This window comes from Mchenga conophoros, linkage group LG3, assembly GCF_057382185.1.
Source record: "Mchenga conophoros isolate Kocher_MC1m ecotype Shallow Benthic linkage group LG3, M_conophoros_male_GT1.1, whole genome shotgun sequence".
NCBI classification, from domain to species: Eukaryota; Metazoa; Chordata; class Actinopteri; order Cichliformes; family Cichlidae; genus Mchenga; species Mchenga conophoros.
This window is the reverse complement of record NC_140528.1, coordinates 84708215-84730158: the sequence shown is the minus strand read 5'-3', so window position 1 is coordinate 84730158 and position 21944 is coordinate 84708215. Positions and strand designations below refer to the sequence as shown.

Sequence of the window (21944 nt, the reverse complement as noted above, 5' to 3'; positions counted from 1 at the left end):
GCTTCACTCCTGAATCCTGCAGCTTGTTGTTGGAGCTCAGGTCCAGCTCTCTCAGATGGGAGGGGTTGGACTTCAGTGCTGCTGCCAGATAATCACAGCTGATCTCTGACAAACCACAGCCCCTCAATCTGTATAAAGAATGAAAGATGTAAGTTTATTAGACAAAGTGTGAGCTTGAAATCATTCAGTGTTTCATCATCTGTTCAGAGCTGAAGAAGGTTCAGAATGTAGAAGTTTAGAAAATGGAAACTCCAAACAGCTGACAGAGTTCATACGCCTTTGTCAGGGTCAAATTCAAGCAAGACCATGTGAAAATTAAAACACATCATCCTAGGTGAACTTAAACACCTTTGTTCCCCTTTTGTTAAGACATAGAAAAGTACACCACACAAAAATACTGCAAAAGGAAACGGTCGCCTTATATACATAGTGTATAAACTCAAAATGCACATTTCACTTCAAATTAAGATTAAGGCTTTGAACAGATCACATAGTTCAGTTCAACATATAAGACTTTAAGAATGCACAAGCATCTACTTAAAATCTATTTAATTTATCATCCATGATATTATTTTGTACAATTCCAATGTATTTTGTTCATCTCCCTTAAATAAACAGGCAGTCTTAAAGTATGAAATATTCATATACAAACACATATAAATGTGTGTACTGTCTCAGTGGCTGATAGTACCCCACAGGCCTCAGTGTGAGCTTGAAGACATTTATAATGTTTAAGTAGTTTAATGTGCAGGTGCTGACGATAAACACATTTTGAATGAAAGCCGGGGAACTTTGGTAGCACAGAAACAAGTGGCTATTCTTTGTGACTATATGGATCACTCACAATACCATTATTTCACACAAAGGCACCAAATTAATACTCAAAAAAGCTGCAGCAATACACACAAATATAAACAGTACTTGGTGACAACTTTGCTTTTAGCCTTTAACCCTTCTTGACTACTTTTGATGTGGCCTCTATATTTTACCTTTAAAAACAGTTTATCTTGCCAATCTGTTATTTTCTCATTTTGACCAACTGTATCAGCACAATTTATCTAAATTCAGACAAAATTTAAAATACACGTAGAAAGTGATATTTTGACTGTAAAAACCACACACATGTTTAACGAATCATCTTCATAACTTGAAATGCAAATAGAGATTGTACATTTTTAAAAATACGCACACGTTTTGCAAACAACAAAGTTATATGGTACTATTTACCAAAAAATGCAGCCAAGGCTCAGACGTTTTTCATATAATCATTTCAAACTATTTACAGAACAATCAGGTGTCAAACAATAGTTTGTGTCACTCTAACACATATGAGAACAGCACAGGGATAAACCTGCAGGTCTGACAGCAGGTGTGTCACTCAGCGTTTACACTGCAATCTGCCTTTGTTGGCTTTAAGGCAGCAACTGTGACGATCACTAGTAGAACTGACACACAAAACAAAACAACAGCTACACACTAAATACACAAGACAACAAACTAACTTGAGACCAAACACGGTAAACGTCACAAATCTCTCACGTATCAAAACTCTCTCTCTCTTTCGCTCACTCGCTCTCTCTTGCCGGTCACTCCTAAAACTTCCCCCTTTTGCTAAACAACCAAATGTCATGTTTCCATATCATTTTTGATTGGTCGACATGGTACATTTTCCCACCTATAGGGCTTTGGAGCGTGATGTCACGGGAGATGGGCCATGCCCCCTTCCGCCATGACAGTAGGCCAGCCAAAGGATACCATTTCAGCTATGGATCGTACGTGTTGTGTTGTCGGTTGCAACGTTAGATCACACGATCGTGAAGGCAAGAAGCTGGATAACGGGCTCTCTTTTCATCGTTTTCCATCCTGGAGGCAACGTGAGGGATCCCATGTATCCGATATTACTAAACAAAGACGTCAGGCTTGGATTGCAGCGGTGAGACGAGCGGATATCGAGTTCTCTGCAATCCCCAGCTTTTTGTTGGTTTGCTCACGGCATTTTCTTTCCGGTGAGTTCTAAATTAATTCATATCACTCTTGAAAGGCTTTTAGTGTTATTTTCAACGTGCTGAGGTCATAGATAATGAGATAAAACATGCTAATGTGTGATGCTGCAGAACCACATCATGTCGACTGAGTAGCTTATGATTTGGCATTATTGCAGGCAAACCAGCATATGAAATGGATGTAACAAATCCAGACTGGGAACCAACACTGCACATGGGGCATGACGACATACCTGTATCAGACTCGGACCGGCACTCAAGGCGTACGCAACGGAAGCGAAAAAGAGCACCCATCGGAGGTAAACAACCCCCCCCCCCCCCCTCTAAAAACATACTAAATTGCTATCACTGTACACTAATCCGCACATAACTTCCAGATGAATCACACACCTGTCATTGGAATATTGGTGTACATTTACCTTATGTCTAATTTTATCTTACAGGCTTTCGTTATGCAGCTGCAGAGTCTGAAGGTGTGCCCCGTGCAGAAGTGATTGATGAAGATCTGACAGAAGACCAACAGCAAAATCACAATGTCATGGAGGCAGTGGACAGCAGTTGTGTTGGACAAGTGGAGGTTGAGGTACCAGCTGCAAATGTGGATATACTGAAGAAATGTAAACCTTTTAAAATGATGACAGATTACAAACTCTCAGCTGTGTCTGTAATCAAACCTCTGTAACTTTGCTTCACTTCAGCAGCATCAGCTCATGTTCACATGTTGATTCATGGTTTGCTTCAGTTTTTGATGGACTGCAGAATATTTTGAAGGTTATCTGCTATAAAAAGCCAGAACAGGAAAATCTGCTTCATGTGTTTCTGTTTGATCCTCAGTGACTTTGACACAAAGGCCTCTGCTGTGATGATCACACCTCTGATCAAGTCTCACAGTGTCAGCTTTGTTTTTATACATATGGATATGTGCTGATAAATGATCAGAGTTATAATATTTCCCACTGTCTGCTGTGTGCCGTGACCTTTGACCTGCTAAAGACAGTCAGCTGTGGATTATTCATTGTTGTGTCTGATACTTAGAACTGTGAGGAAGAACACTACACAGTTAATCAGGGTCCCCTCTCTCTGAATCAGGAAAGGTGGGCAGGCCGCGTGTGGGCCGCGGGCCATACGTTGAGTCTCACTGTTTGAAATGTGAACATTGTTCTGCTGCAGTCAATGGACTAAACCAGAGAAGAAGAAAACAGACTTTACCATGAAGATCCTCAGTGTGGATCAGTATAATATCAGCCTGATGTCTGCAGTTTAGTGTCAGCACAACTTTCACATCATATTCATCTCAGCACAACTAAAACATGCTGACTGACCTCAGAGTTTCAAGTCCACATCCTGGACTCTCCAGGAAACCACACAGATGCTTCACTCCTGAATCCTGCAGGTTGTAGTTCCAGCTCAGCTCCAGCTGTCTCAGATGGGAGGGGTTGGACTTCAGTGCTGCTGCCAGATAATCACAGCTGATCTCTGACAAACCACAGCTCCTCAATCTGTATAAAGAATGAAAGATGTAAGTTTATTAGACAAAGTGTGAGCTTGAAATCATTCAGTGTTTCATCATCTGTTCAGAGCTGAAGAAGGTTCAGAATGTAGAAGTTTAGAAAATGGAAACTCCAAACAGCTGAAGCCAACAGGAAGCAGCTTCAAACAAACACAACAAGAGAAAAAACTCTGAATATTTCACATTAAAGTCGTACATTTATCATAAAAACAGGACAAAGACTTGAAAAAGTCGTGTTTTTCCTTCCAGGAACCACAAGGCTTCACTTTTAAAGGTGAAGTGTGAAAGAAATGGACATATTTGAAGTCCAACACCTTTTTCCAGTCACATTATTAAAGCAGACAAACTACAAGCTCATTTTCATTCCAACAAGTCATCTTCTGACCTGGACTAACAACACTGGTCTCTATGTGCAGCTGGCTGTGAGACCAGTGCTCAGGGAGCGTCTACAAAGTGCAACACTGAAAGAACATCGCACACTAGCTGTGTCCCAAAACGTCGGCTGCATCCTTCGGAGGACCCGGTATTCGCGGTCTACGTGGGCCGGGTCCTTCAAAGATCGAAAAGGCTGGAAGTGCGAGGCTGTGAAATGGGACGGTCTAGCCTTCAGATTTGCGTCACCGCTGTGTTGGTGGAGTTTAATAAACTCGGCCGTCTGCTCCTTGCTATCTAAAATATAACAGGACACTGGCGTAAATTCTCGACCGTCTCACACTTCTGTTTAATCAGTTTCCTGTTTAACGTTTATTCAGCTGTGTGAAAATCCCGGAGGAACTTTGATCTCAGCCAAACCGATTTACTCCGGAACAAATAAAACACAGAAAAAAGGCAAACAATTACATTTTTAAGTTATCCGAGTGACTTATATATCGTGTTTCACCTGAGTAGCCAAAGAGCGGGGTCTGAAAACGATGAAGCCGGGCGTCCGCTGCTCTCGCCGGCTGGAGTGACCATTGAACCCCCCGGCTTGCTAGCGAGCGGGTGGGGAACAGACGTCTCCGAAAACGTCGGCACACTTTTGCAAATATGCGATGTCTTGATAAACCAAGCAGATATTTGAAGTTTACACAGCTACTTTCTCGCCTGAAAATATGTTAAGTTTATTTTGTGACCCAGAAAGATTAATAAGAGTAATTTGAAAACTTAGTAGCTGCCGCCATTAGGGCTTCTCAATTAATCGAATTTTAATCACGATTACGATCTGGGCTTTCAACGATCATTAAAAATGACTGAGCCGATTATTAGCCCCTCCCTCATTTATCCGCGACACCTTAAAGGCCGGTCCGTGAAAATATTGTCGGGCATAAACCGGTCCGTGGCGCAAAAAAGGTTGGAGACCGCTGATTAAGAGGACCCGAGGGAAGCTCGGAAAGCTAAGCAGAAGTTATTTGGAGAGTGACTGCCGTTGGTTGAAAAGAGAGTTTAAAAAAAAAAAAAAAACAGTGGTGTTGCACACTATTTTATATTATTTTTTTAAAAGTCATTGTTAACCCTTTAAAGCCGGTCAGAGCAGCACGCTCCGTTTTGCATAACTATTGTTAAATCCCTGTAGAACCTGAACCGTGTAAGCTAGCGCAATAATTTGTTTTGCATATGAAACCGGAGGAGTTGTACTTACATCTGATGCCATCAGCTTGTCCTCGGTCACGGTTTCGTTCCACATATAGCTTTGCAAAAATTGCATAAAAAGCGCTTGCAGGAACAAAAACATAATATTCCAGAAACACGCTTTGCCGATCCGATCAGCTGTTCGTAACACTTCCCACAGTGAAATGATGCACATGCTGTTTTCTTTGCAAATTTGCATTATAGGATTGTTTTTTGTTTTTCCTCTCCAAAATAAAACTATGAAGACACTCAAAATAAATTTCCTGTTGTTGTAAACTATTTTTTACAACTTTATTGTATTAAAGTTTTGAGGGATAAACCTCTTAAATTTCTCCAAGTAGAAATATATGTAAACAAAACAAAAGCGATTTTCAATTTTTTTTGTAGTTTATTGCACTTTTTGCAATTTATGTAATTACTATGGACTTAATGCATACATATTATTAAAATATGGGCTATAACAGTTGTATTGATGTATATGCAACTTGAAATGCTCCCACAAATGGCACTACAGCATGTAAAAAAATAATATAAGCTCTGGTGGACTTGGTTCTATAGTAGGTCTTAAAGGGTTAAATAAATATCGTCAAATAATCGTGATCTCAATTTCAGTGAAAATAATCGTGATTATCATTTTTGCCATAATCGAGCAGCCCTAGCCGCCATTGTTGGCAGCTGAAATTTGGCTAGGCCGCGCTATGAATTCTGGGATATGGTGGGCCACGAAGGACACACGCGACGAATCCTTCAAATTCGGGGAAATGAAGGACGCATTTGTCGGGCACATTTGAAGGAGTCGACAAATACGGACAGCCTTCATCGCCTGGCTGTGACGTAATCGGCCTTCAAATGCGGCCTCTGGAGGATGCAGCCGACGTTTTGGGACACAGCTACTAATTTGCTTCCATCATCCAACCTGAAGAGGAAACAGAGACGCCTCCCCTTCAAAGTAAAAGCTGCTCCTTTTGGACACAGTATCAAAGAAAGTCTACAGTATAACATAGAAAAGACAGAACAAAGTTTTGGTTGTTTTTAAATTGTGCAGAAATGAAACTACACTAAGATCAATTATGTGACAGACATTTCATCCCATGTCAGTTTGGCCTCATCCTGGGCCGGATTATCCAGCACACACTCTGACCACAGGCCCAGGGGCCACGCACAGCTGGGCTCCATCCAAGAGACAGGAAACAACAACACAATAATAAAAAGCACCATGTGATCTTCTTACATCTTCAAGACAAACATAGGAAAAACATGAGCATATTTGTTTCCTGATAAAATGATGTGACAGGTAGAACAGAGTAAAGTGGTGGTGTTACAGCCTTTCTCCCCTCTGCTGCCGAGGCTGTTAGTCTCTCCCAAACTCAGCTACAGACTTCCAAATGAATGAAAGCAGCAGAAGTGGCTTTACAAATGAAAGAGGAAGAGGAGAAGAAGAGGAGAGGGAGGCCACCCTGACCATCACTCCAGCTGAAAACATCACACTTCCATTAAAGTTGGTGAGAAAATGTTGAGCAGGATGAGCTGCTGGCTAATCTGGAGGCTGTAGCAGCAGCTCACAGTCACAGTGGGTTTCCACTCATGAAAAAGCTCTGGCTGCTTCATTTCTCATCTCATATCAGAGACTTTAAAGCTTCACTGAAGCTGTACTGTGATGCTTCCATATTCCAGTGAGGCCTCCATAATGATTTCAGCTGTTCTGTACACACACTGTGTGCCCTGTATGGCTCAAAGTCTCTGCAGCCTGTTTTTATCTGCTATCATCAGATCTTCATCATCCTCATTCACATCCCTCACACACTCTACAGCCTCATCAGCACTGACTTCATCTTCACTGACTGATGGAGCACAACATGAACCTGTGGAGGCTGAAACACTGTCCTGTCAAACATCTCCCCGTCACCACTCCACTTCTGTCAGCCTTTAAATGAACCCTGCTCAAGTCTGTCACTTCTGTTTGGAGCCAAAAGAGGTTAAAGATTATGCCACTACATTCTTGTCTAGAAAATATTAAAGTGTATTTGGTGACACACAAAAAAGGGTAAAAGTATAGTTTGGGTCCACACATGTCCAAACCCTGGTGTGTAGGCCTACTTAGTATTGAGAAAAGCCCACTAAAAGAATGCCCACCAGACCAAAGCAATGGTGTTGACTTGATCAGCATTAACCACGCCCCCTGACTTTGATGGGTGAAGCTGACAAATAAAATGTATTTATGAACAGCGATGCAGGGCCAGGAGTAGCAACGTGAATTAAATAAATACATCATTAAATAATTCATTAAATGTGTCAGTAAAATAATTAAAATAGAAAACAAACCAACAAAATATGTAATTAACTAATTTGAATTGTACATAAATACTTAATGAATTATTTTAAATGAAATTAACCGATAATTCATTGTGATTTTGTTTTGTGTTTTGATGAGCTAATAATCAGCTCTCTTTTTCTCATTGTTGTTCTAAGCCGCTTATCCAAAGGTAAGGCACTACCTGTTGAATTATTTCCAAAGTGTGCCAAATTGGACATTACAAATTAAAGTCTACTCACTGAAATTACTGGGGAATGTCTGCTTTGATTTTGATGAGAATCTCATGACAGTACTGAGGATTTAATGCAGTTGGACTGCTAAAAATGATTGAATGCGGTTGGACCGCTAAAGGATTTAATACGGTTGGACCGTGGAAAGCAGTTGGACTGCTGAGTGATTTTAGTATATTAGGGAATTTGGTTATTGTTTGGGGTGGAGCCCGTATTGGTTATAAGGTTGGACCTGCTTCAGTCTTACACTTTTTTGGCTGTTTTACTGTTGTTCCAAAGTATTATAAATTATTCAAGAACGTCAGTTGGACTGATAGGAAGCGCAGTGCTCAGAGGTAACGCTTGCCAATGCCAAGGACGCTTAGGCATTGTCCTCAAAGAGGGATAGTCAGTTGGTCACTGTGGAGCTTGGGGCACTCCAGAATAACTAGGAGTTAGAGTCTCCTTACCGTTTGGAACGGTAGTCTGCGCTTTTTTGGCCAGCAGAAGTTGGACTTCGGGCGTGTAACTTTAACTTAAAACTTCGGGGTAAGCCTTGGCTGTGAAATGCCAAAAATAGAGCTTCAGGCAAAGTTTGGGTTGGTTGACGCTTTTAAATTGAGTTAGGGATTTTAGAGATGAGGCCAGAAACTGTTGGACAGATACTGGTTAATTGATCACAAAAAAGTTGGACTTTATCGGTTGGACCGTTAACTTAAATTTGTCGAAATTGTTTAGGCGCTAAAGCTGACAGATGTGACAGTGGTTGTAAATATAAGACGTCTTTGTAATATAAAATAAGAGATCTCTGTGTGAAAGGAGTCTGAGGCAGTGCTGGAGCTATTTTTAGACTGTGTGTGTGTGAGTGTGAAAATGCAAATTAGTCAGCAGTGAACTGTTTAAACCACAGTTGGTTTTACAAATACTGCTGCAAACATTGTTGAGTGTGTGTTTAAGACGCCATTTATGTTCATTAGAGGGCTATAAATAAAGTTTTGAGTTGCCGTAGTGGATGTATAGTAATTGACTGAGTTTTGATATATAAATATAGTGAGTGCACTGTATATATTTAAGACTAACATATTACTTTTAGGAGTAACCTCTCATCAGCAATAAATGCTGGTGTGTTTTATTTTTTCTATTCTATGTGTGTGCTGTGAGAATTAATAGAGGTTTCAATTGTTTTCTTTGACTTGCTCTTTCTGATTATGAAAGGCATGTCTGAAATACTCTTAGGAAAGCGTGTTGTGAGTATATTCCTCAACTCTTGTCACAGTTTAAGTGTGTGAATGCTGTGAGTAGCAGGTTTTGAGTGATTGGGTGTGATTTGTACAAAATAATAAATAATAATAACACTATGAAAGTTGATAGTAGAGTGAGTGCAGAAGTGGAAGTGTGAGAGAAAAGGCGGTGTGTGTGTGAGACGATCTGACAAACGCAAAGAATTTAGTATATTTAGAAGTGTGTGCATGAAATAAGGGTGAATTGTTTTAGATCAAGACTTAGTAAAACAAGAGTTTTATTAGCCTGTAAAAAAAACAAAACAGGAGAGATAGAAACAGAAAATATGGTTCTGAGCAGCTGCAAGGTTGACAGGAAATGGTGTGTGTGACAGGAACTTTGCATGCCCATAAAAGGAACTGACTGTGACAAGTGAGCACACAGAGAGAGAAACATACGAGTTAAACTCCAGGCAGATGAAGCAAATGGAGGTTTTAAGAAAAGAAATGAAAAGGATATTAATTGTATGCTTTAGTGTGTCAATACAGGTGGACTTCTTTCAACCTAGAATCTTGAGTACAAAACCATTGATTAACAGAATTGGGAGGAAAACAGGCCAGATTTTGGCTTAAAATTTTACAGCTTGACCTCCCACTTGTCCCGATCCTGAGAAGAAGCTCATAGGACAGTTAATCTCCTGATGAAGACCGACAGAACATCGTGGACTTCAAGAATTAACAGCAGGCAAAAGACAGTGCAACTGAAACTACACTGACGATACCAGCAGCAGCATGGAAGAAAAGCACGTGATGGAAAATGCACGGTGAACTGCAGGCTGGTAAGAACAGTGTGACATAACTGTTTAAAGACACTGAATGGGATATTTTGCCAGGCTGGGATTTAATCTAAAAGGAAAATACTGAAAAGAGCAACGGAAAAGAAACAGAGAAGAAACAGACTGTGTTTGCTGGGGATCACAAGACAACAAAGGACACTAAGAGAAGGGCACAGGGGCCAGTGGGAAGGTGAAGCCCAGACGAGTTCGACTGCGAGAATAGAGGGTACAATTGGGTTGAAATTGAAGCCGGAACTCAGGATGGTTTAGGGATGTCCACGTCACAAACAAAGAGGTAAACAAAAAGAAGGTAAAATAAAGAGAGAAAATAACTGACAATTACATTAATGAATAGAAGACACACATACAGATATTACATAGATTTATTTTTAGGATAAAGGGGAGAGCTTATACGTAGAAATGACTTTTTATACATATTGCATTTTGTGCCTTTAAGGGAGTTGTGGCTCAATTCGTCTCTTGTGGGTCACGAGCCTTTGGCTAGCGCTATGATTAGCCAATCTACTGTGAGGATGATATGAGTTATTGAAGGATTGCACACGCTTACAGACACAGAGTCCATAAACACACATGACAGTATTGATTCCAGGCAAAAGGCCTCAAATTAATTTAGCGTTTAACTGAACTTGAGCTGGCCCTGTAACAAGTGACAGAAAAGAGGAACTGAATAGGAGTTTCTTGCTTTAGAGAAGGACCAAAGGAAGGAAAGCATATATTTTGGTTAAGTCTGATAAACTAGAATGAGAAGGTATTGTTACATCAAAGGAGCAAGATGAAATAAAAAGGCTGTACCAAAAACAGGCTATAACATAGGAAATGTGAGGTTTTAAAATGAAGTTAGTGTTAACACACAGGAGTTGTTTCAAGGCAGCGTTTAGCTGTGATAAAATGTATGCAGGAGTAATTGCTTATATGTTTAAACTTAATTGATTAAAGTGGTTGTTTTTTTGGATCTTTTAGTAGAATAGGCGCTTATAATGATTTTCTTGTGAAAGGAGATTCTAGGTCAGAGTGGAGGCCTTGCAGCAGCGAGAGTTCTGTGTACAGGATGTTGATGATTAGATAAGGCAAGCGACAGGAAACGCATGCAGGGACGTGAAAGCAGCGTTTTAAGAGTTTTAAAATGATGAGTAACGTTGAAGAATATATATAAATACAAGTCAATAAGTCAAGAAGATAATTAGGATCAGGCTTTTGATTAAAGAGTCCCAAAGATGATAAGTTAGGGAGGTGCAGGAAAAGGTGTTTGGTTTGCTTTACACAAGATCTCGGCGACCACAGGGGGGTGAGGATCCTGGAGGCCCGAGGCATGATGGACCACAAGAGAGGGACGCAGAAAAACCTAATCTTACGCATGGAGTGTTCTCGAGGGGGAGCTGGTGTTTATTACTGGACCACTTAGATGACATGAGGTTGTCTGATTTGCTGAGCCAGAGGACGGCTAGAGAGGGTCAGAGCGGGAGTGGTGACCCCGATGTCCATGATGCCATGGATGGACATGGAAGCAGCTGAGTGGGCCGAGGAGTGACCCAACACAATGTATTGTGACCTCTGGTGTTCCAGAGGTCGAGAGAGGGAGTATTGAGATTGGAGAGATATTTTGCTGCTATTGTTAAAGGCTCATGTTCTCACTTAGATCATCGATTTCTACTTGCATTTCTTTCTGGGAAAAATGGGGATTACTTTGAAAACAGGAAGTATTTTCCCCAATAAGCAGCCCTGGATTAGTAAATCACTCCAACATGTTCTCAGGCAGAAGAAGCTGTCTTGTTATGAGGGAGAGAAGAAAAAGATTGAGGCACAGAAACTTGTTGAAAGAGAGATAAAGCAGCTAAAATCAGGTGTAAAAGTAAAGCAGAGGATGAGCTGAATAAAGGACACTCAAGGCTGGCTTGGAAAGGAATGAAGTCCATGGTGGGGATGCAGGACAAGGAGCAAAGATGAATGTGATGCTGAATCAGCAGAAGACTTGGACTCATTTGATTCCAGCTTTGATATCATTGATTTCAATGAAGAGCTTTGTGATTGTAGCAAAGGGCTGGTAGCTCTGAGAGTCCCACTGATGAGGTGTTTGTGTGGAAATCTCTTAGTGGGACCAAAGAGAGAAAAAGCCCTGGTCCTGATGCTGTGGGAGGGAAATGATTGAAGTGTGCTGTGAGGAACTGACTGGGAGATCTTCACACATTTTCCAGTTCTCCTTGGAACAACAGGAAGTTCCCAGCATATGGAAACAAAGGTTAAGTGTCCTATGGCACTCAGTGATGATGGTGCTGTGGCCCCACCACCTCCACCTCTTTGTAAAGGAACTAACTGTAATCTGAAGCTTCAAATGGGACTAAGACTTCCTCCACTAGGTGGCAGTGTCTGATGAGAAAGTGTTAGTGGAGCTGGCCTGGAGTCAGAAACAGGAAGATGCAGGATTTGGGCTGAAATGGGGAAAAGTGGTTCGCACTAGTGCCTTAAAGCAAGAAGGTTGTAGGTTGAAGCTTGTTGGCCTTTCTGTGGAGGTTGGATGTTCTCCCACAGTCCAATGAAATGCTGCTTAGGTTCATTGGTGCTTCTAAATTGGCTGTAGGTGTGGCTGTGAGAGAGTGCTTCTCTGTCTCTCTCTGTTGGCCCTGTGATGGACTGCTCACCTGTGCAGGTGGACCACGCCTCTTGCCCTATGACAGCTAGGGCACAGGCTGCAGCCCTGTGAGCCTAAGCTGAATAAACAGTTAGCAAAAATGATCCATAGATGGCCTGAAATCCCCCAGTTAGCAGTTTGGTAGATAGCTATGACATGCTAATCCCATCCAGCAGCTGTATTCTACCTGTAAGCTGATCCCTGCTGAGCCAAAGCACTTTTTCATATACAAATTACAACCTTTAATAGAAACCTATTGGTCAGCATCTTATTAGCCTGCTGTTAGCTTCATTCCACAGAAAACTGAGAGAAACTAACAGAGTTGATAAAGAATAAAGAGAAATGTGCTGATTTAAAGCCTTTGAAGTGCTTCAGATGATCTCTGTCCACTTCTGTCCACTCATTCATTCATGTAAGCTTTCTAATGCAGCTTTGATCTTCACAGTCTGCTTCATGAAACTCATTCTAACCTGAATGTCAGAGTGTTCCTCCTTCTCTTTCCCATCATTCATGCTGGCAGTGGAGGAGATTTGGATGTTGGACTGTGTTTTGGATGATATGTGTATGTTTGTGTTGGACTGCTGTCTGTAAAGCAAACGCACATTTTGCTTTGGATTTCAGTGTCAGACAGACTTTAAGGTGGAATGAAGAGTTGGAGAGTTTCACAGTGAATTATCCAGTGGAGGATTTTTCTTCTTCTTTGAAGGTTTGAAATGTGAACATTGTTCTGCTGCAGTCAATGGACTAAACCAGAGAAGAAGAAAACAGACTTTACCATGAAGATCCTCAGTGTGGATCAGTATAATATCAGCCTGATGTCTGCAGTTTAGTGTCAGCACAACTTTCACATCATATTCATCTCAGCACAACTAAAACATGCTGACTGACCTCAGAGTTTCAAGTCCACATCCTGGACTCTCCAGGAAACCACACAGATGCTTCACTCCTGAATCCTGCAGCTTGTTGTTCCAGCTCAGCTCCAGCTGTCTCAGATGGGAGGGGTTGGACTTCAGTGCTGCTGCCAGATAATCACAGCTGATCTCTGACAAACCACAGTCCATCAATCTGTATAAAGAATGAAAGATGTAAGTTTATTAGACAAAGTGTGAGCTTGAAATCATTCAGTGTTTCATCATCTGTTCAGAGCTGAAGAAGGTTCAGAATGTAGAAGTTTAGAAAATGGAAACTCCAAACAGCTGAAGCCAACAGGAAGCAGCTTCAAACAAACACAACAAGAGAAAAAACTCTGAATGTTTCACATTAAAGTCGTACATTTCTCATAAAAACAGGACAAAGACTTGAAAAAGTCGTGTTTTTCCTTCCAGGAACCACAAGGCTTCACTTTTAAAGGTGAAGTGTGAAAGAAATGGACATATTTGAAGTCCAACACCTTTTTCCAGTCACATTATTAAAGCAGACAAACTACAAGCTCATTTTCATTCCAACAAGTCATCTTCTGACCTGGACTAACAACACTGGTCTCTATGTGCAGCTGGCTGTGAGACCAGTGCTCAGGGAGCGTCTACAAAGTGCAACACTGAAAGAACATCACACACTCATTTGCTTCCATCATCCAACCTGAAGAGGAAACAGAGACGCCTCCCCTTCAAAGTAAAAGCTGCTCCTTTTGGACACAGTATCAAAGAAAGTCTACAGTATAACATAGAAAAGACAGAACAAAGTTTTGGTTGTTTTTAAATTGTGCAGAAATGAAACTACACTAAGCTCAATTATGTGACAGACATTTCATCCCATGTCAGTTTGGCCTCATCCTGGGCCGGATTATCCAGCACACACTCTGACCACAGGCCCAGGGGCCACGCACAGCTGGGCTCCATCCAAGAGACAGCAAACAAACCAACACAATAATAAAAAGCACCATGTGATCTTCTTACATCTTCAAGACAAACATAGTAAAAACATGAGCATATTTGTTTCCTGATAAAATGATGTGACAGGTAGAACAGAGTAAAGTGGTGGTGTTACAGCCTTTCTCCCCTCTGCTGCCGAGGCTGTTAGTCTCTCCCAAACTCAGCTACAGGACTTCCAAATGAATGAAAGCAGCAGAAGTGGCTTTACAAATGAAAGAGGAAGAGGAGAAGAAGAGGAGAGGGAGGCCACCCTGACCATCACTCCAGCTGAAAACATCACACTTCCATTAAAGTTGGTGAGGAAATGTTGAGCAGGATGAGCTGCTGGCTAATCTGGAGGCTGTAGCAGCATTTCACAGTCACAGTGGATTTCCACTCATGAAAAAGCTCTGGCTGCTTCATTTCTCATCTCATATCAGAGACTTTAAAGCTTCACTGAAGCTGTACTGTGATGCTTCCATATTCCAGTGAGGCCTCCATAATGATTTCAGCTGTTCTGTACACACACTGTGTGCCCTGTATGGCTCAAAGTCTCTGCAGCCTGTTTTTATCTGCTATCATCAGATCTTCATCATCCTCATTCACATCCCTCACACACTCTACAGCCTCATCAGCACTGACTTCATCTTCACTGACTGATGGAGCACAACATGAACCTGTGGAGGCTGAAACACTGTCCTGTCAAACATCTCCCCGTCACCACTCCACTTCTGTCAGCCTTTAAATGAACCCTGCTCAAGTCTGTCACTTCTGTTTGGAGCCAAAAGGAAAAACTGTTGTTCAGTCGTTTGGAAAGACAACATTTCTGAAAGCACTCAAACTTCTTCACATTTGTCTTCAGACACATCCTGAACATTTAGGAACTAAAGAAAGTTTCAAACATCAAAGACCTGAAATATAGAAAAACAACAACAGCCGCAGTCAGTGAACTCACCTCAGAGTCTCCAGTCGACAGTTTGGACTCTCCAGTCCAGCACACAGAAGCTTCACTGCTGAATCCTGCAGGTTGTAGTTTCCACTCATGTCCAGCTGTGTCAGATGGGAGGGGTTGGACTTCAGAGCTGAGGCCACAACTTCACAGTGAGTCTCTGAGAGTCCACAGTGAGTCAGTCTGTGATGATAGAAAATATAAAATGTGTTATTATAAAAGCAGAAAATCTGCATTATAAACAGAGACTGAATGTATATGAAGACAAAACAGAGTGAGGTCATAATCTGATGAATCTGCTCTTCACATCTGTGCTTCAGCTCCTCTTACTGTGTTTGACATGACACAACGATTGAGTCTCTCTCAGACCTGCAGACTTTTAACGAGAATCTTTGTTTGGCTTTAATCTGCAGATGAAGGAGGAAGATGGTGTCACATTTAGGCTTCCATAATGTCCACAGTCTGTCACTGAGATCTGATCCAGAGTCAGAGTGAAGACACACATTTGGACGGTTTCCTGTTTTGACTCCAGAACATTTTGAATGAGTTCAGCTCAGTGAAGAGTTCCAGCTGGAAAGATGATCTCTGTTTGCTACCTGCTGTCAGGTACGACTGTTCACGTCCACACGCAGGAAAAACCTGCTGACTGTTACCAAACGGAGCAGAAATCTCATCACTGGACAATAATGATGAATGAACTCAGAGCTGCTGATATCACATCTGATTTCAGGGGAACTAAACACAGAAATGATTGGCTCATTTTAGCTTTCTGAGCCATTATCTGCTGGTGTGTCGCTAGTTGGCAGAAAATGATTTGTATTCCTGTTCAGGGCTTCAGTGTTTATGAGTCCAGATCCAGGTGACAGCAAGTCAAAATGATGTTACCTGTCTGTGTCCAGCAGCAGCCTGTATTCACTTTGAATATTGTTATAACCTGACATGGATCAGTTTGTCTTTGATTGGTTTGTAAATGTCACTGTTTCCATTGGACCTGAGTGACGTACAAAGACAGAGAGGGAGAGAAAGGAGAGAGAGGATGGAGACAGCAAAGAGAGAGCAAACACAAACAGGTGAGAGTGGACAGGTGACCAAGGTCAGCAACCAATCAGAGAGCTTCTGTTTGACCCACAGTCACTGATGATGACTGCACATAACCAAGCAGTGTGTTACTCTGATATCAAATATGGATCCTGCTCTTATAATAATGATCATCAGATGATATTATTGTGTTATTTTGTAGCTGAATACGATGTTTGTGTGATTATCAGTGAAAGAAGCAGTGAGGAGGATGGAGAGAGAGAGAGGACAGAGGGTGAAGTTAGAAACACTAAAAGAATTTTTCATGGATTTCATGGATGATTTGAGTGATTTCCAGCAGGACACTTAAACATGTCAGTGGACGTCCTAAAGAACATATTCACTGATATGAAACGTGTCATTGAACAGGATTAATATCAGTGGAAACATGGTGGAAACAGCTGTGACTGCATGGATGTGACACACTTCAAATCTGTTCTCCACTCTTGGATTTGGGATCCATGGAGCTCCTGCTGAGTCTGTACAATAAAGGAATGGTGTGGAAGGTTGCAGCGTACGGACACAAACACTTTGTGGTTACAATCTGATTTTATTTTCAACATTAAACTACTAACCTACACTGATCAATGATGTTAATGATCACATCTGGACTCACCCAGCCTTTCTGCAGTTCCTCACAGCTGGAATCAGTCTCTGTTGTCCCTGCTCTGATGTTTTGTACTTCTGCAGGTCCAACTCATCCAGAACCTCCTCTGACATCTGCAGCATGAAGGCCAGAGCTGAGCACTGGATCTCAGAGAGTTCCTTCTTTGATCTGTTCTCTGACTTCAGGAACTCTTGGATCTCCCTGATGTACTGAGAGGTCGTTCATCTCCATCAGACAGTGGAAGATGTTGATGCTTCTGTCAGGAGAGATTTCATCACTGTTCATCTCCTTCAGGTTGTTGATGACTCTCTGGATGGTTCCTGGACTGATCTCTGTCTGACCCAGCAGACCTACTAAGAGTCTCTGGTTGGACTCCAGACAGAGGCCATGAAGGAAGCGAACAAACAGGTCCAGGTGGCCATTTTTACTCTGGAGGGATTTCTCCATGGCTCTGCTTAGAAATACATCAAGTGATTGGAGATCTTTGTTATCAAAAAGACTGGTGAAAGATTCTGATTTTAGAAACATCTTCAGAGAGGACTCGTTGTATTTTTTTCCCAAAAAGTTCTTCAGCACCTTTGTCTTCCTGTTGGTGTGACAGTGGAACATGTAGACAGCAGCCAGAAACTCCTGAATGCTCAGATGAACAAAGCAGTAGACTGGTTTCTGGAAGATCACACACTCTCTTTTGAAGATCTCTGTACAAACTCCTGAGTACACCGAGGCCTCTGTCACATCCAGACCACACTGCTCCAGGTCTTCTTGGTAGAACATGATGTTTCCTTTCTCCAGATGTTCAAACGCCAGCCTCCCCAGCTTCAGAAGAACTTCCCTGTCAGCCTCCGTCAGCTCCTGTGGACTCGTCTCATGTCCCTCATGGTACTTGTTCTTCTTCCTCTTTGTCTGAACCAGCAGGAAGTGTGAGTACATGTCAGTCAGGGTCTTGGGCAGCTCTCCTCTCTGCTCTGTAGTCAACATGTGCTCCAGAACTGTAGCAGTGATCCAGCAGAAGACTGGGATACTACACATGATGTGGAGGTTCCTGGATGTCTTCATGTGGGAGATGATTCTGCTGGACAGCTCTTCATCACTGAATCTCCTCCTGAAGTACTCCTCCTTCTGGGCGTCAGTGAAGCCTCGTACTTCTGTTAGCCTGTCAACACATGTAGGAGGGATCTGATTGGCTGCTGCGGGTCGGGAAGTTATCCAGACGAGAGCCGAGGGAAGCAGATTCCCCTGGATGAGGTTTGTCAGCAGCTGGCTGACTGATGACTTCTGTGTGACATCAGACAGCAGCTTCCTGTTGGTGAAATCCAATGAAAGTCTGCTTTCATCCAAGCCGTCAAAGATGAACAAAAGCTGAGAGACAGCCAGCTTCTCTGCTGTGACCTTCTGTAATGTTGGATGGAAAACATGGAGCAGCTCCAGAAGACTGTACTGCTCATCTCTGATCAGGTTCAGCTCCCTGAATGAAAGCAGAACCACCACACTGACATGTTGGTTCTCCAAGCCCTCTGCCCAGTCCAGAGTGAACTTCTGCACTGAGAAGGTTTTTCCAACACCAGCCACGCCGTTGGTCAGAACCACTCTGATGGGTCTCTGTTGGTCAGGTAAGGCTTTAAAGATGTCCTGGCACCTGATTGGAGCGTCATGGAGGGCGTCCATCTTGGAAGCTGTCTCCAGCTGCCTCACCTCATGTTGGGTATGAACCTCTTCACTCTGTCCCTCTGTGATGTAGAGCTCAGTGTAGATCCTGTTGAGGAGGGTTCTACTTCCTGTTTCATCACTTCCTTCAGTCACACGTTCACATCTCCTCCTCAGACTGATCTTATGTTCATCTAAAACCTCCTGCAGACCAACATCTGCTGAAAGAAAGAAAAACAATGAGACTAAAGAGAAAGAAAACTCTTCAATGTCTGAACAACACAAGAAGTCCAGTTTTCAGAAATGAGTCCATCAGCAGACAGATGTTCAGTCTTACTTTGTACACAGCTGCTCTGACTGGCTGTCTGCAGTCCAGCTGTGGTCCTGGATCTTTCTCCACACTGTGCAGAAGCTCTGATGGTGACACAGAAAAGTCACAGTGGAGATACTTCTGTCCACCTTTGATTAGACTCATTATAAAAAGGAAAACAAAGTTTGAACACAGTCATGTTTCCAGTTCACTGACTTACATTTATTCCATGGACACTCACTCTAACCTGAAGCACAGCTACAACCCAACATTGTTGAGGCCTCATCTCCTCCTTTCCTGACTGTAGAGGTTAAATATGCAACAACCGACAAATAAAAGAATTTGGTTCATTTCAAAGAAATTCACACGGTGACCAAGTAAAGTAACCGTAGTAAAGGAGACAACATCCCGTTGATGGTGGGATTATTTGAAAGATTTGCTTTAGTCACGTCACCAAATGCAGTTGAACCACCCGTGGATCCATGTTTGACCATTCTACCACTCTGAGCTCTGCTTTTTAATCATTTTATTATTATCATCATTCATTTATTCATTCTTTGGAGGGGGGCTATTTCCTAATGCCGCCCTAATAAGCTGACGTTCAAGGGGAAATATAACAGAAACTCTTTCAGTGTTATTCATTAATAAATTAACAGATAAACTGTGAAGAAGAAAAAACTGAGATTTAAAGGAGAGAGTGAGAAACTTGATCATCCATCCTCATAATACATGTTTATCAGTATCTGCTGTGACCATACTGCAGTAATAACTACAAGTCTACATTTCTGTGACTGTTGATCAATCACAGCAGGAATCTGAGCTCATCTCTGCACACAGAGCAGCTTCAGCTCTGGGATAAACTGCTCGCTTCACGTCCTTCTCAGCTCACAGACACTCATCCTGATATTTTCCTTTAACATTTGATGGTATAATTCATCTGAGTTTACACTTTATCTGCATAAATACAGAAAAACAGACCCAAACACCAGAAACCATCAGTTTCACCATGTAGAATATATTGTTGTTTCCTTTTAATTCAGAGAAAAACTCTGATTTGGATTTTCTCTGTTCTCTTTGCCACAGCCCATCCCAGCAGCAGCTGAAGCAGCTGACTGTCACAACACTGAATAACACTTTAGGAGGAATTTCAGAGGTCAGTAAAGCTCCAGTTTCAACATCAGTTAATTAATCATAGTTCATCATAAATGTGAACCTGGCTGGCACACATGTTAATGTTAGCCATTTAAATATTAGCAGTTAGCTGAGGCCACAAGAAGAAGAGGCCCTAGAAGAACAATGGATGATAAGATTAGATTTTCAAGACTAGGCAGAGACGTGTTTTCCTTTACTGTCTCTTACAGAGGAGGGAGCAGATACCAGACGAGGTCACGGAGGTACGGGGAGGATTCGCAGCAGACAGCAAGACTGCCACGTCCATGCGAGAGAGCGATGGCTACGATAATCTCTGTTTTTGTCTCCCTATATAATGTTGTACAGCCCATGTGAGGGTTATCCTCTCTGTGAACCAGATGCTTGATTTCACACAGAGGTCCACCAACTGAATTTGATCAGTTATGGAACGATTTACCTCGACAGGCTCCTTCACTCGCTGCTTTTAAACCTCCTTTAAAACACACTTTTACTCCCTGACCTTTGACCCAGTGTGACATGTTGACTCACTACCTCAGACAGCTTAAAATAGTCTTTTTGTTTTTTGGTGCTGCCTAAAAGAACCGTAAATATCTGTCCTATATACAGTTATGTTCATATATTTTTGTGCTACATCAGGAAACTCAAAAACATAGTTTGTAATATTTTAATCCTTATTTTTAAAACTGTTTTTGTCATTTTTCTTCTCCCATTGCATCAAAAATCATTATTTACACTGAATAAATGAGTCAGCAGCTCTCTTACATTGTTGCTGCAGGTTCATTACTGAAGTTTAGAGGTATGTCTTTGGACCGGTCACTCCTCACAGACAAACAGCTGGATGCTGCAGATCCTGCTCCATCCTCTTCCTCCATCTTCTTGATGTCAGGGTGGAGTTAGTCTGAGAGGCAAACACACACACTCAGAGGTGCTGTTGTACTGGAAGCATCACACTGACGGGTTTCTAAAGTTCTCATTGATCATTTCATGGAGTTTCTGTGGTAAACACTGTCCTGTGACGTATGTGTTATGGTGAGGGTCATGAGGGCTAACCAGCCCCACTCCTTACTCCTCATATTTCAGCCTGAAGCACAATAACAGCCTAAACCTAACCAGGAGGCTGTAACCTCAAAGGGACTTCATGGTTAGAAATAAAGGTTCAATGAAATGAAGCAGATCATAAAAACATGAGTTCCAACTTTAAAAGAAGCATCCACACGATGACGGCACAGCAGAGGAGCACTTTCTCTAACACACTGATTCAGTTCCACTGACACAAGGACACACACAGGAAGGCACACACACACAAGCCTTTATAAGAAACAACACAATCATCTGCGCTTGACTACTGAATCCAAGTCCTTAGCCCATGAGCCCGCGGTATCAGACCACAGATATTCCCTTACTTTGAAAAAATAAAGACAGTTTTCAGAACAGACCTGATGTTTATGCTACAGCCTGTTTACCAATATAATCAATATCAGATATCAGAGCAACAGAAACCTCGGTGATCAGGACGCTGGGACTGAGAGCAGGAAGTGGCTCAAACGTCTAAGTTTCATAACGTCACCCTGAACTCCACTCACGGAGTTTCTGTCGCCATTGTAGTTTTTAAAGTCCCGTGATAAAGGCGGGGCTTTCTGTGAATCCGCACGCTCATTGGCTAATAGCTCGAGATTGACACATCGTTATCCAATGAGCGTGCGGGAACTTCCGACGTAAAGTTGTTTCCTTTGAAAAACCAAAGTCTGATTATTTTTGCCTCCACTGACGGAGCCTGTTGTTCCCGCCACAGAGACACAGTAATGTCAGAGCGGTGTTAACACTCACCCTGCCTCAGCACAGCTCTCACTCTCCTCCTGCTCTCTCACACTAAACGGAGGCTCAGCTAAACTCACTTCCTCTCTACTTACAGGAAACCAGCGCTCAGAGGAGCCGACCGGCCTCACATTTCACCCACAGACACGAACAGCGTGGAATTATTTTATGTCATAACAAGAAACATATTCAT

At 42.1% G+C, this 21944-nt stretch overlaps 1 pseudogene across 1 annotated transcript in view; it reads right to left on the bottom strand.

The window, feature by feature from the left end:
• Window positions 1-21217, bottom strand: part of LOC146581209 (protein NLRC3-like) — a 21804-nt pseudogene extending 587 nt beyond the window's left edge. The window contains exons 1-7 of the transcript XR_014891339.1: window positions 20699-21217; window positions 18812-18888; window positions 16840-18695; window positions 15153-15329; window positions 13236-13412; window positions 3326-3502; window positions 3-128 (exon numbers count right to left, since the gene is read on the bottom strand). The product of XR_014891339.1 is annotated as a protein NLRC3-like (transcript). The remainder of the gene's footprint in view (window positions 1-2; window positions 129-3325; window positions 3503-13235; window positions 13413-15152; window positions 15330-16839; window positions 18696-18811; window positions 18889-20698) is intronic.
• Window positions 21218-21944: the final 727 nt, after the last annotated feature.